Here is a 15503-nt window from a genome sequence, read left to right on the forward strand (position 1 = left end):
CATGGTACATCAAATGGACGTTCAGTTGGTTTGAGATCTGGGGAATTCAGAGGCCGGGTTGACACTTTGAGCTCTCTGTCATGTCCCCCGGGTTGTTCCTGAGCACTTTTTGCAGTGATGCGGCTGCATTGTCCTGCTGGGCGGCCACTGCCGTTGAGGAGTGTCTTTGACATGAGCGGCCGCACTTGGTCTGCAGCGGAGTTTGGGTGAGCGGTGCTTCTCAAACAGGCGTCCATGTGAATGCCGGGACTCAAAGTTTCCCCACAGAACGTGGCATTGTCACAAGATGATCAATGTTATTCATTTCACCTGTCACTGGTTTCAATCTTTTGGCAGATCGTTGTATACATATTAAATATTTCATAGATGAGATCAGTAAGTGATCAGAATCAGAGTAGTAGTACATAAATAATGTTGTAAAATGTAAGCTGTTAAATAATGTGCAGTGAAATATTCATTGTAAATCAGTTAAAAGTTGTGAAAATAGAAATGTACTTAAGAACAGTACATGTAGCTCAAGATTTTACACCAATGTAAATGTTCAGATTTACTTCCCATTAAGTTAACTTAAAACTCAATTTAAACAAATTATGAAAAATGATTTCAGGTTAAATACAACTGAGGTAGGGACTAAGTAGACTCAACAAAAATAGACCCACGTCTCTTTGTGGAGGACAAACAACTGCCACAAAAACAAAACCTCTAAAAACAAACACAGAAAACCTCTAAAAACAAACACACAAACACATACAAAACCTCTAAAAACAAACACACAAAACCTCTAAAAACAAACACACAAACACATACAAAACATCTAAAAACAAACACAAAACCTCCACAAACACACACAAAACCTCTACAAACAAACACAAAACCTCTAAAAACAAACACAAAATCTCCACAAACACATACAAAACCTCTAAAAACAAACACGAAACCTCTAAAAGCAAACACTAAACCTCCACAAAAACATACAAAACCTCCACAAACACACACAAAACCTCTAAAAACAAACACCTGTTTGTGTATTTCACCTGTCACTGGTTCTAATGTTGTGGCTCTCAGTGTATACACATGTTAAATGCTTTTTACAGATACACTCAAAACCTCCACAAATAAACACAAAACTTCCACAAATACACTCAAAACCTCCACAAATAAACACAAAACTTCCACAAATACACTCAAAATCTCCACAAATAAACACAAAACTTCCACAAATACACTCAAAATCTCCACAATTGAACACAAAACTTCCACAAATACACTCAAAATAACCATAAATACACAAAAAACTCCACAGAACTTCACAAATTCACAAAATACACACAAAATCTCCACAATGATGCACAAAACCCCCACAATGACACAGAAAACCTCTACAAACCTCCATACTCAAACCTCCACAAATTCAGAAAAAAACGCACAAATATGCACAAAACCTGCACAAAGAGACGTGAAGCTACCACTGCTCTTCTTTCTCATCTTGCAGGTGATGGATGGTTGACGGGATGAATCACAGAGACGAACAAAATGAGCCAAACAATGGAGAGGGGCCGCCACAGGAGCCTGAAGGGAAAGTGTGAGACTCCTGGTCCAACAAGGTCAGTGCAATGGAGATGCAAAAATTAAAGGCAGAAAGTGTGAGATTTTTCAGTTGCTGTTCATTAATGCTCTAGGATCGGTAAATGATTCTAGAGGACAGTCGAGTCTCACTCACAGGTCGTTGAATACCGACAGTTTTGGCTGGCAGAAGACAGTACAGTTCTTATTATTCTTATTGTTGTTGGTGTTTTTGTTATTCTTATTTTCTTATTCTTATTATTATACTTTTTCATCTTATTAATATTATTATTTTATTATTCTTATTCTTACTCTCATTATTATTATTATTATCATTATGATTATTTTTATTGTTGTTGTTGTTGTTATTATTATTATAATTCCTATTTTTATTATTATTATTATACTTATTATTATTATTATTATTATTATTGTATTGTTATTATTATTCTTATTATTCCTATTTTTATCATTATTATTATTACACTTCTTATTATTATTATTATTGTTTTGTTATTATTATTCTTATTATTTCTATTTTTATCATTATTATTATTACACTTCTTATTATTCTTCTCATTGTTATTATTTTGTTGTTATTATTATTCTTATTATTCCTATTTTTATTATTCTTATTATTATTTTAAATCATGCATGAAAATATACATACAAAAAATTGCTGCATTGAGAATCGGTTCGTAATCGAATCGAATCGTGAGGTGCCAAGAGATTCCCACCTCTAGTAGACGTGAAGCGAATTGAGAGCTACAACAACAGCAGCACTGAGCGGAGACGCGTTGTTTTGGAGGCCTCGTGCCTCCAAAGCGATGTGACTTTAGGGACAAAAGTTAGGTAATCCAGTTATTAGTGGTCTGCCAGGCAAACCTTGTGTTTGTAAGTTATAAGTTCTATCATTGTAAAATAAAGGTTAACTTGACAGGACTTCAGCTATCTTCAATGGCAAATGCCCGAGTGCTGTCCATCGGAGCTGTAAGCAGTGTTTTCCATGAATGGCAGTAGTCAGGCCTTTGATCAGTTGCTGGTATTGGTAATAGCGTATCTTACGAGCCCTTGTGCGATCCCGCCAACTTACAGGTCCCTCATGTTCAGACACCTATGGTATGGTAGAAGCGTGCCCAAAGTGTGCGCTGTTTAGCTTGGGCCTCGGCCTGGCTAGGGACATGCTCAGGGCCACGGTAGAAGCTAGCCTGACGCCACTAAAGCGGCTTGGATCTCTGCCCTCATCTGTCCATGACGATTTCCCTGGCGAGTTCAGTGTGTATGGGCGCGATGCCTTTGCCTTGAAGATAATGTTGAACCTCTTCGATAAAACTAAATTAAAACAATTGCAGGAATTCATTTTCTTTGCAACTGTGTGCAACAGCATCCTGCTTGATAAAACCATGCAGAGATCATTACAAAGCTGTTAAAGGGCCCTCGGCCTCACTGCCCAGCAGACCACTAATAAGGATCCGATTGTTAATGGTAGAAGTGCAGCAAACTGATTGCTACAAACAGTTTGAGCGGTTGTTTGTTTGTCTGCGTTTTTCTGAGTGTAGTGAAGGATTGTTTTCAGTTCAGGTACCTCTCCGATCGAGCACGCAAACGTGCGTTCAGAGAGTGCTAGATAAGCTGTATGAAGCCTTTGGAGTTGTTGTCTTGCGAACAACACCTATATTTATTATCTATATTTAAAATCTGTATATAAATATTTGCTGTTCATTCTTGCACTATACCATGTAAATATATACGTCAATTTGATTCTATTTTATTTCCTTTTTAATTATATTTTCTATTTTATATCGTCTATTTTACTATTTCTCTTGTTCTCGTAACATTCTGACGCTGTTGCGACAAGCACATTTCCCCGTCTGCGGGACGTTACAGGATTTCTGATTCTGATAGCTACAAACAGTTTTATCGGTTGTTAGTCGGTCTGCGTCCTTCTGAGTGTATTGAAGGTTATACATCGAACATCGTGGTATAAAGCTTTTCTGGCTTAGCTAAACAGTGTTAGCTAAACAATGTTGAGCGCAGTAAGCGAGGACAACCTGTTAACCACCGTAGAGTTGTAGGCACAAAAGTTCAGTAACAGCTATCCAGTTGTTTGTAGTCTGCTCGACAAACCTGGTTATCAGGCTTGTGTGACCCGATCATCCAGAGCAGAGTTAGGCCCCACCTCAAAACCCGCTAGCTAGTGGATAAACACAAAACTATGTATATGTGTGTGTGTGTGTGTATATATATATATATATATATATATATATATATATATATATATATATATATATATATATAAAATAGTCCACAAAGTGCGTTATTTGACGATCTGAGAATGAGACTCAAAAAAAATCAGCTGTCTTTGTACAGAATTGCTTCATGAGTAAACCGTCACACAATTAATCAATTGATTAATAATTGTCCTCCATAATGCAGGACACTTGCTTGTCTCACATTTCTTCTAAGGTGTCAACTTTCTGCTTTTAATGCTGGATAATTTAATCTATAATCAAACAGAATGTTTAATATTGATTATATGAATCTGCAAAGTATCTAGTTAGACAAAGTGTGGTGAAAGTGTGAATAATATAGTAACTGATATAGTAATCACATAACTAATAAAATAAAAACTCAATTTATGCAAAATATGAAAAGTGTTTAACATGTATATCTACACTGTTCAGCCACAATATTAAAACAGCTGACAAGTGAAGTGAGCATTGATCATCTTGTTACAATCAAATGTTCTGCTGGGAAACTTTGAGTTCTGTCATTTCTGTGGAGCCTCTTTGACAAACACCATCCACCCAAACACCGTTCAGACCAACTACACCCCCTCATGGCAAAGAACCCAAGGTTTCAAACTGGCCCCCTCATTCTCCAGATCCCAATCCAGTTGAGCATCCATCGGATGCGCCAGAACCAACTCCCATCCATGTTGGGGCCCCCATGGATTGTTCTTGGCTCAGACTGCATCCAGTGGAAGCTCAGGTGGATTGAGATCTGGGGAATCTGGAGGCCAGGTTGACACCTTGAGCTCTTTCCCACGTTCCTCGGGTCGTTCCTGAGCAGTTTTTGCAGTGTTGCAGGCGCGTTGTCCTGCTGGGGGGGCACTGCCATTAAGGAGTGCTGCTGCCATGAGGGGGTGTACTTGGTCTGCATCTGTGTTTGGGTGACTGGTGTCTGTCAAAGAGACATCCACATGAATGCTAGGACTCATGGCTTCACAGCCGAACATGACATTGGAACAAAATCATCCATGTTATTATTTCACCTCTCACTGGTTCTAATGTTGTGTCTCTCAGTGTGTAAACATGTTGACACCTTGAGCACTTTCCCGGGTTCCTCAAAAATCAAACTTTCTCTGAAACTACTTTAAGGGTATGTGCGTTAATATATGATAATACATCATGTTTGATCAGTTAATATTTTTTATTAATTATATCAATCTGCAAAATAACGGTTAACTAAGTGTGGTTGTAAAATGTAAGTTGTTATATAATGTGCAGTGAAAACATTCATTCTAAATCAGTGAAAACTGAAAATAGAAATATTCAAGAAGAGTACCTGAATGCATGTTATTGATCTCTTTATATTAAGTATTTTACATGTATATACACAATCAGCCAAAACATTGAAACACTAATAGGTGAAATGAGCATTTATCATCTTGTTACAATCAGATGTTCTGCAGGAAACTCTTGAGTCCTGGCATTTATGTGGACGCCCCCTCATGGCAACAGCACTCCTTGATGGCAGTGCCCCCCCTGCAGGTCAGTGCACCTGCAACACCGCAGAAATGGCTCAGGAATGGTCCGATGAACCTGACGACGAACTCAAGGCGTTGAACTGGCCTTTGAATTCCTCAGAGCCCACTCCAGTTGACCATCTGTGGGATGCACCAGAGCCAATTACCATTCATGTTGGGGCCCCCATGGATGGTTCTCGGCTCATGGTACATCAAATGGACGTTCAGCTGGTTTGAGATCTGGGGAATTCAGAGGCCGGGTTGACACTTTGAGCTCTCTGTCATGTTCCCCGGGTTGTTCCTGAGCACTTTTTGCAGTGATGCGGCTGCATTGTCCTGCTGGGCGGCCACTGCCGTTGAGGAGTGTCTTTGACATGAGCGGCCGCACTTGGTCTGCAGCGGAATTTGGGTGAGCGGTGCTTCTCAAACAGGCGTCCATGTAAATGCTGGGACTCAAGGTTTCCTAACAGAACATGGCATTGTCACAAGATGATCAATGTTATTCATTTCACCTGTCATTGGTTTTAATCTTTTGGCAGATCGTTGTATACATATTAAATATTTAATAGATGAGATCAGTAAGTGATCAGAATCAGAGTAGTAGTATATGAATATTGTTGTAAAATGTAAGCTGTTAAATAATGTGCGGTGAAAATATTCATTGTAAATCAGTTAAAAGTTGTGAAAATAGAAATCTACTCAAGAATAGTACATGTAGCTCAAGATTTTACACCAATGTAAATGTTCAGATTTACTTCCCATTAAGTTAACTTAAAACTCAATTTAAACAAATTATGAAAAATGATTTCAGGTTAAATACAACTGAGGTAGGGACTAAGTAGACTCAACAAAAATAGACCCACGTCTCTTTGTGGAGGACAAACAACTGCCACAAAAATAAAACCTGTAAAAACAAACACACGAAACCTCTAAAAACAGACACAAAACCTCCACAAACACACACCAAACCTCTAAAAACAAACACAAAACCTCTAAAAACAAACACAAAACCTCTAAAAACAAACACAAAACCTCCACAAACACACACACAACCTCTAAAAACAAACACCTGTTTGTGTATTTCACCTGTCACTGGTTCTAATGTTGTGGCTCTCAGTGTATACACATGTTAAATGCTTTTTACAGATACACTCAAAACCTCCACAAATAAACACAAAACTTCCACAAATACACTCAAAACCTCCACAAATAAACACAAAACTTCCACAAATACACTCAAAATCTCCACAAATAAACACAAAACTTCCACAAATACACTCAAAATCTCCACAAATAGACACAAAACTTCCACAAATACACTCAAAATCTCCCAAAAAAGACTAAAAAACTTAATCATTATGACACACAAAATAACCATAAATACACAAAAAACTCCACAGAACTTCACAAATTCACAAATTACACAAAAAATCTCCACAATGATGCACAAAACCCCCACAATGACACAGAAAACCTCTACAAACCTCCATACTCAAACTTCCACAAATTCACAAAAAAATGCACAAATATGCACAAAACCTGCACAAAGAGACGTGAAACTACCACTGCTCTTCTTTCTCATCCTGCAGGTGATAGATGGTTGACAGAACGAATCACCGAGACGAACAAAACGAGCCAAACAATGGAGAGGGGCCGCCACAGGAGCCTGAAGGGAAAGTGTGAGACTCCTGGTCCAACAAGGTCAGTGCAATGTAGATGCAAAAATTAAAGGCAGAAAGTGTGAGATTTTTCAGTTGCTGTTCATTAATGCTCTAGGATCGGTAAATGATTCTAGAGGACAGTCGAGTCTCACTCACAGGTCGTTGAATACCGACAGTTTTGGTTGGCAGAAGCCAGTTCAGTGTCACTGGTGGGATACTAGTCTCTCTCCCTCTTTTTCTGTTTGTCTTGTTAAGAAAAATAAATAAATAAATAAATAAATAATATAAACTGTGTATTGTAGTGCATTGTTATGAATAGATAATAAATATGACTATGATTCTGGAGAATACTTCAATCACATTCACAAATTGTTGAATGCTGGCAATTTAAAACAGTGCAGCAAACCCAAAAGGAAAGCGTACAACAGGACAACAGTGCTAGAAAACACACAAGGAAAGGGTAAAGCAGTACAACAAACCCAAAAGGCAAACTGCACAACAGTGCAGCATACCCAAAAGGAAAGCGTACAACAGTACACCAGTGCAACAGACCCAAAAGGAAAGCCTATAACAATGCATTAAACCAAAAGGAAAGCTTACAACAGGACAATACTGCAACAAACACAAAAGGAAAGTGTACAACAGTGCAACAGACCCAAAAGGAAAGCGTATAACAATGCAGTAAGCCGAAAGGAAAGCATATGACAGGACAGCAGTGCTAGAAAACACACAAGGAAAGGGTAAAGCAGTACAACAAACCCAAAAGGCAAACTGCAAAACAGTGCAGCATACCCAAAAGGAAAGCGTACAACAGTACACCAGTGCAACAGACCCAAAAGGAAAGCCTATAACAATGCATTAAACCAAAAGGAAAGCTTACAACAGGACAACACTGCAACAAACACAAAAGGAAAGTGTACAACAGTGCAACAGACCCAAAAGGAAAGCGTATAACAATGCAGTAAGCCGAAAGGAAAGCATACGACAGGACAGCAGTGCAACTAACCCAATAGGGAATGCGTACAACAGTACACAGTTGCACCAGTGCAACTCGAAACCCACAAGGAAAGTGTAATGCAGTGCAGCAAACCCAAAAGGCAAACAGCACAACACTGCAACAAACCCAAAAGGAAAGTGCAAAGCAGTGCAGCAAACCCAAAAGGAAAGTGTGAGTTGCAGATCAGCTGGACTCCCTCATGGCAAGGAACCCAAGGTGTCAAAATTGCTTCCTCATTCTCCAGATCCCAATCCAATTGAGCATCTATAGGATGCTGCCAGAACCAACTCCCATCCATGTTGGTGGCCCCCATGGATTGTTCTTGGCTCGGACTGCATCCAGTGGACACTCAGTTGGATTGAGATCTGGGGAATCTGGAGGCCAGGTTGACACCTTGAGCTCTGCAACAAACCCAAAAGGAAGGCGTGCAACAGGACAACAGTGCAGCAAACCCAAAAATAAAGCATACAACAGGACAACAGTGCTAGAAACCCACGAGGAAAGCGTAAAGCAGTGCAGCAAACCTCAAAGGCAAACTGTACAACACTGCAGCAAAGCCAAAAGGAAAGCATACAACAGGACAACAGTGCTAGAAACCCACAAGGAAAGTGTAAAGCAGTGCAGCAAACCCAAAAGGCAAACTGCACAATACTGCCGCAAACCCAAAAAGGAAAGCTTACAACAGGACCACAGTTCATCAGACACAAAAGGAAAGTGTTAAGTAGTGCAGCAATCCCAAAAGGCAAACTGCACAGCACTGCAGGAAACCCAAAAGCAAAGCGTATAGCAGGACAACACTGCAACAAACCCAAAAGGAACATGTAAAGCAGTGCAGCAAACCCAAAAGGAAAGTGTGAGTTGCACATCAACTGGACTCCCTCATGGCAAAGAACCCAAGGTGTCAAACTTGCTTCCTCATTCTCCAGATCCCAATCGAATTGAGCATCTATAGGATGCCGCCAGAACCAACTCCCATCCATGTTGGTGGCCCCCATGGATTGTTCTTGGCTCAGACTGCATCCAGTGGAAGCTCAGTTGGATTTAGATCTGGGGAATCTGGAGGCCAGGTTGACAGGTACAACAGGACAACAGTGCTAGAAACCCACAAGGAAAGTGTAAAGCAGTGCAGCAAACCCAAAAGGCATACTGCACAACACTGCAGCAAACCCAAAAGGAGAGCGTACAACAGCACAAAAGTGCAACAGACCCAAAAGGAAAGCGTATCACAATGCTATAAACCAAAAGGAAGGCCTACGACAGGACAATAGTGCAGCAAACCCACAAGGGAAGTGTACAACAGGATAACAGTGCTATAAACCCATAAGGAAAGTGTAAAGCAGTGCAGCAAACCTCAAAGGTAAACTGCACAACACTGCAGCAAAGCCAAAAGGAAAGCGTATAACAGGACAACAGTCCTAGAAACCCACAAGGAAAGTGTAAAGCGGTGCAGCAAAGCCAAAAGGCAAACTGCACAACCCTGCAGCAAACCCAAAAGGAAAGCGTACAACAGTACAAAAGTGCAACAGACCCAAAAGGAAAGCGTATCACAATGCTATAAACCAAAAGGAAGGCGTACGACAGGACAATAGTGCAGCAAACCCACAAGGAAAGTGTATAACAAGACAACAGTGCTAGAAACCCATAAGGAAAGTGTAAAGCAGTGCAGCAAACCCAAAAGGCAAACTGCACAATACTGCCGCAAAGCCAAAAGGAAAGCATACAACAGGACAACAGTGCTAGAAACCCACAAGGAAAGTGTAAGGCAGTGCAGCAAACCCAAAAGGCAAACTGCACAATACTGCCGCAAACCCAAAAAGGAAAGCTTACAACAGGACAACAGTTCATCAGACACAAAAGGAAAGTGTTAAGTAGTGCAGCAATCCCAAAAGGCAAACTGCACAGCACTGCAGGAAACCCAAAAGCAAAGCGTATAGCAGGACAACACTGCAACAAACCCAAAAGGAACATGTAAAGCAGTGCAGCAAACCCAAAAGGAAAGTGTGAGTTGCACATCAACTGGACTCCCTCATGGCAAAGAACCCAAGGTGTCAAACTTGCTTCCTCATTCTCCAGATCCCAATCGAATTGAGCATCTATAGGATGCCGCCAGAACCAACTCCCATCCATGTTGGTGGCCCCCATGGATTGTTCTTGGCTCAGACTGCATCCAGTGGAAGCTCAGTTGGATTTAGATCTGGGGAATCTGGAGGCCAGGTTGACAGGTACAACAGGACAACAGTGCTAGAAACCCACAAGGAAAGTGTAAAGCAGTGCAGCAAACCCAAAAGGCATACTGCACAACACTGCAGCAAACCCAAAAGGAGAGCGTACAACAGCACAAAAGTGCAACAGACCCAAAAGGAAAGCGTATCACAATGCTATAAACCAAAAGGAAGGCGTACGACAGGACAATAGTGCAGCAAACCCACAAGGAAAGTGTACAACAGGACAACAGTGCTAGAAACCCATAAGGAAAGTGTAAAGCAGTGCAGCAAACCCAAAAGGCAAACTGCACAACACTGCAGCAAACCCAAAGGGAAAGCGTATAACAAGACAACAGGGCTAGAAACCCACAAGGAAAGTGTAAAGCAGTGCAGCAACCCTCAAAGGCAAACTGTACAACACTGCAGCAAAGCCAAAAGGAAAGCATACAACAGGACAACAGTGCTAGAAACCCACAAGGAAAGTGTAAGGCAGTGCAGCAAACCCAAAAGGCAAACTGCACAATACTGCCGCAAACCCAAAAAGGAAAGCTTACAACAGGACAACAGTTCATCAGACACAAAAGGAAAGTGTTAAGTAGTGCAGCAATCCCAAAAGGCAAACTGCACAGCACTGCAGGAAACCCAAAAGCAAAGCGTCTAGTAGGACAACACTGCAACAAAGCCAAAAGGAAAGTGTAAAGCAGTGCAGCAAACCCAAAAGGAACGTGTGAGTTGCAGATCAACTGGACTCCCTCATGGCAAAGAACCCAAGGTGTCAAACTTGCTTCCTCATTCTCCAGATCCCAATCCAATAGAGCATCTATAGGATGCCGCCAGAACCAACTCCCATTCATGTTGGTGGCCCCCATGGATTGTTCTTGGCTCAGACTGCATCCAGTGGAAGCTCAGTTGGATTTAGATCTGGGGAATCTGGAGGCCAGGTCGACAGGTACAACAGGACAACAGTGCTAGAAACCCACAAGGAAAGTGTAAAGCAGTGCAGCAAACCCAAAAGGCATACTGCACAACACTGCAGCAAACCCAAAAGGAGAGCGTACAACAGTACACAAGTGCAACAGACCCAAAAGAAAGCGTATAACAATGCAGTAAACCAAAAGGAAGCCATACAACAGGACAATAGTGCAGCAAACCCAAAGGGAAAGCGTACAACAGGACAACAGCGCTAGAAACCCACAAGGACAGTGTAAAGCAGTGCAGCAAACCTCAGAGTCAAACTGCACAACACTGTCTCTCAGTGTGTACACATGTTGACACCTTGAGCACTTTCCCAGGTTCCTCAAAAATCAAACTTTCTCTGAAACTGCTTTAAGGGTATGTGCGTTAATATATGATAAGACATTATGTTTGATCAGTTAATATTTTTTATTAATTATATCAATCTGCAAAATAACTGTTAACTAAGTGAGGTTGTAAAATGTAAGTTGTTATATAATGTGCAGTGAAAACATTAATTTTAAATCAGTGAAAACTGAAAATAGAAATACTCAAGAAGAGTACCTGAATGCATGTTACTGATCTCTTTATATGAAGTATTTTACATGTATATACACAATCAGCCAAAACATTGAAACACTAATAGGTGAAATGAGCATTTATCATCTTGTTACAATCAGATGTTCTGCAGGAAACTCTTGAGTCCTGGCATTTATGTGGACGCCCCCCTCATGGCAACAGCACTCCTTGATGGCAGTGCCCCCCCTGCAGGTCAGTGCACCTGCAACACCGCAGAAATGGCTCAGGAATGGTCCGATGAACCTGACGACGAACTCAAGGCGTTGAACTGGCCTTTGAATTCCTCAGATCCCACTCCAGTTGACCATCTGTGGGATGCACCAGAGCCAATTACCATCCATGTTGGGGCCCCCATGGATGGTTCTCGGCTCATGGTACATCAAATGGACGTTCAGCTGGTTTGAGATCTGGGGAATTCAGAGGCCGGGTTGACACTTTGAGCTCTCTGTCATGTTCCCCGGGTTGTTCCTGAGCACTTTTTGCAGTGATGCGGCTGCATTGTCCTGCTGGGCGGCCACTGCCGTTGAGGAGTGACTTTGACATGAGCGGCCGCACTTGGTCTGCAGCGGAATTTGGGTGAGCGGTGCTTCTCAAACAGGCGTCCATGTAAATGCTGGGACTCAAGGTTTCCCAACAGAACATGGCATTGTCACAAGATGATCAATGTTATTCATTTCACCTGTCATTGGTTTCAATCTTTTGGCAGATCGTTATACACAAATTAAATATTTCATAGTTGAGATCAGTAAGTGATCAGAATCAGAGTAGTAGTATATAAATAATGTTGTAAAATGTAAGCTGTTAAATAATGTGCGGTGAAAATATTCATTGTAAATCAGTTAAAAGTTGTGAAAATAGAAATGTACTTAAGAACAGTACATGTAGCTCAAAATTTTACACCAATGTAAATGTTCAGATTTACTTCCCATTAAGTTAACTTAAAACTCAATTTAAACAAATTATGAAAAGTGATTTCAGGTTAAATACAACTGAGGTAGGGACTAAGTAGACTCAACAAAAATAGACCCACGTCTCTTTGTGGAGGACAAACAACTGCCACAAAAACAAAACCTGTAAAAACAAACACATAAAACCTCTATAAACAAACACACAAACACACACAAAACCTGTAAAAACAAACACACAAAACCTGTAAAAACAAACACACAAACACATACAAAACCTCTAAAAACAAACACAAAATCTCCACAAACACATACAAAACCTCTAAAAACAAACACAAACCCTCTAAAAACAAACACAAAACCTCCACAAACACATAACACCTCTAAAAACAAACACCTGTTTGTGTATTTCACCTGTCACTGGTTCTAATGTTGTGGCTTTTTACAGATACACTCAAAACCTCCACAAATAAACACAAAACTTCCACAAATACACTCAAAACCTCCACAAATACACTCAAAATCTCCACAAATAAACACAAAACTTCCACAAATACACTCAAAATCTCCCAAAAAAGACTAAAAAACTTAATCATTATGACACACAAAATAACCATAAATACACAAAAAACTCCACAAATTCACAAAATACACACAAAATCTCCACAATGATGCACAAAACCCCCACAATGACACAAAAAACCTCTACAAACCTCCATACTCAAACCTCCACAAATTCACAAAAAAATTCACAAATATGCACAAAACCTGCACAAAGAGACGTGAAACTACCACTGCTCTTCTTTCTCATCTTGCAGGTGATGGATGGTTGACAGAACGAATCACCAAGACGAACAAAATGAGCCAAACAATGGAGAGGGGCCGCCACAGGAGCCTGAAGGGAAAGTGTGAGACTGCTGGTCCAACAAGGTCAGTGCAATGGAGATGCAAAAATTAAAGGCAGAAAGTGTGAGATTTTTCAGTTGCTGTTCATTAATGCTCTAGGATCGGTAAATGATTCTAGAGGACAGTCGAGTCTCACTCACAGGTCGTTGAATACCGACAGTTTTGGTTGGCAGAAGCCAGTACAGTGTCACTGGTGGGACACTAGTCTCTCTCCCTCTTTTTCTGTTTGTCTTTTTAAAAAAAAAAAAAAAGATTAAATAATATTAACTGTATGTCTGTTTAGAGTGGCTGCATTCATTTGATCTCAATTATATATATAATATAAATGATATAATCATATTTTATTTAACATGTATATCTACACTGTCAAAGAGAATGCCAAACATGGCATTGGAACACAATAATCAATGTTATTTATTTTACCTGTCATTAGTTTTAATAATATGGTGATTGTTGTATGTACACGAGTGAGTACAGTACAGTAAGTAAGTGATCAGAATCAGAATAAAAAATAAACAAAATAATGAAAAAGGTAAGAGGAAGAGCCAGAGCAGAAATAGTATGGTAAAAACAACAGTCTAATTATAAATGGTACGGGCAGCGTATTGTTATTAATAAATTATAAATATGAGTATGATTCTGGAGAATAGTTGAATCTCATTCACAAATTGTTGAAGACAGTGCAGCAAACCCAAAAGGAAAGTGTGCAACAGTGCAACAAACCCAAAATGAAAGTGTAAAGCAGTGCAGCAAGCCCAAAAGGCAAACTGCACAACACTGCAGCAAACCCAAAAGGAAAGTGTACAACAGGACAACAGTGCATCAAACCCCCAAGGAAAGTGTAAAGCAGTGCAACAAACCCAAAAGGCAAACAGGACAACAGTGCAGCAAACCCAAAAGGAAAGTGTACAACAGGAAAGGAAAAGGAAAGTCTGAGTTGCACATCAACTGGACTCCCTCATGGCAACGAACCCAAGGTGTCAAACTTGCTTCCTCATTCTCCAGATCACAAACCAATTGAGCATCTATAGGATGCCGCCAGAACCAACTCCCATCCATGTTGGTGGCCCCCATGGATTGTTCTTGGCTCAGACTGCATGCAGTGGAAGCTCAGTTGGATTGAGATCTGGGGAATCTGGAGGCCAGGTTGACACCTTGAGCTCTGCAGCAAACCCAAAAGGAAAGCATACAACATTTCAACAGCCCCAAAAGGAACGCGTATAACAATGCAGTAAACTAAAAGGAAGGCGCACAACAGGACAACAGTGCAGCAAACCCAAAAGGAAAGCATACAACAGGACACAAGTTCTACAGATCCAAAAGGAATGTGTATAACAATGCAGTAAACCAAAAGGAAAACGCACAACAGGACAACAGTGCTAGAAACCCACAAGGAAAGTGTAAAGCAGTGCAGCAAACCCAAAAGGCAAACTGCACAACACTGCAGCAAACCCAAAAGGAAAGTGTACAACAGGACAGCAGTTTAACAGACCCAAACGGAAAGCGTATAACAATGCAATAAACCAAAAGGAAAGCTTACTACAAGACAACAGTGCAGCAAACCCAAAAGGAAAGTGTACAACAGGACAACAGTGCATCAAACCCCCAAGGAAAGTGTAAAGCAGTGCAACAAACCCAAAAGGCAAACAGGACAACAGTGCAGCAAACCCAAAAGGAAAGTGTACAACAGGAAAGGAAAAGGAAAGTCTGAGTTGCACATCAACTGGACTCCCTCATGGCAACGAACCCAAGGTGTCAAACTTGCTTCCTCATTCTCCAGATCCCAATCCAATTGAGCACCTATAGGATGCTGCCAGAACCAACTCCCATCCATGTTGGTGGCCCCCATGGATTGTTCTTGGCTCAGACTGCATCCAGTGGAAGCTCAGTTGGATTGAGATCTGGGTAATCTGGAGGCCAGGTTGACACTTTGAGCTCTTTCCCACATTCCTCGGGTCGTTCCTGAGCAGTTTTTGCAGTGTTGCA

Source organism: Acanthopagrus latus, chromosome 3 (genome assembly GCF_904848185.1).
Source record: "Acanthopagrus latus isolate v.2019 chromosome 3, fAcaLat1.1, whole genome shotgun sequence".
In the NCBI taxonomy this organism is placed as follows: domain Eukaryota; kingdom Metazoa; phylum Chordata; class Actinopteri; order Spariformes; family Sparidae; genus Acanthopagrus; species Acanthopagrus latus.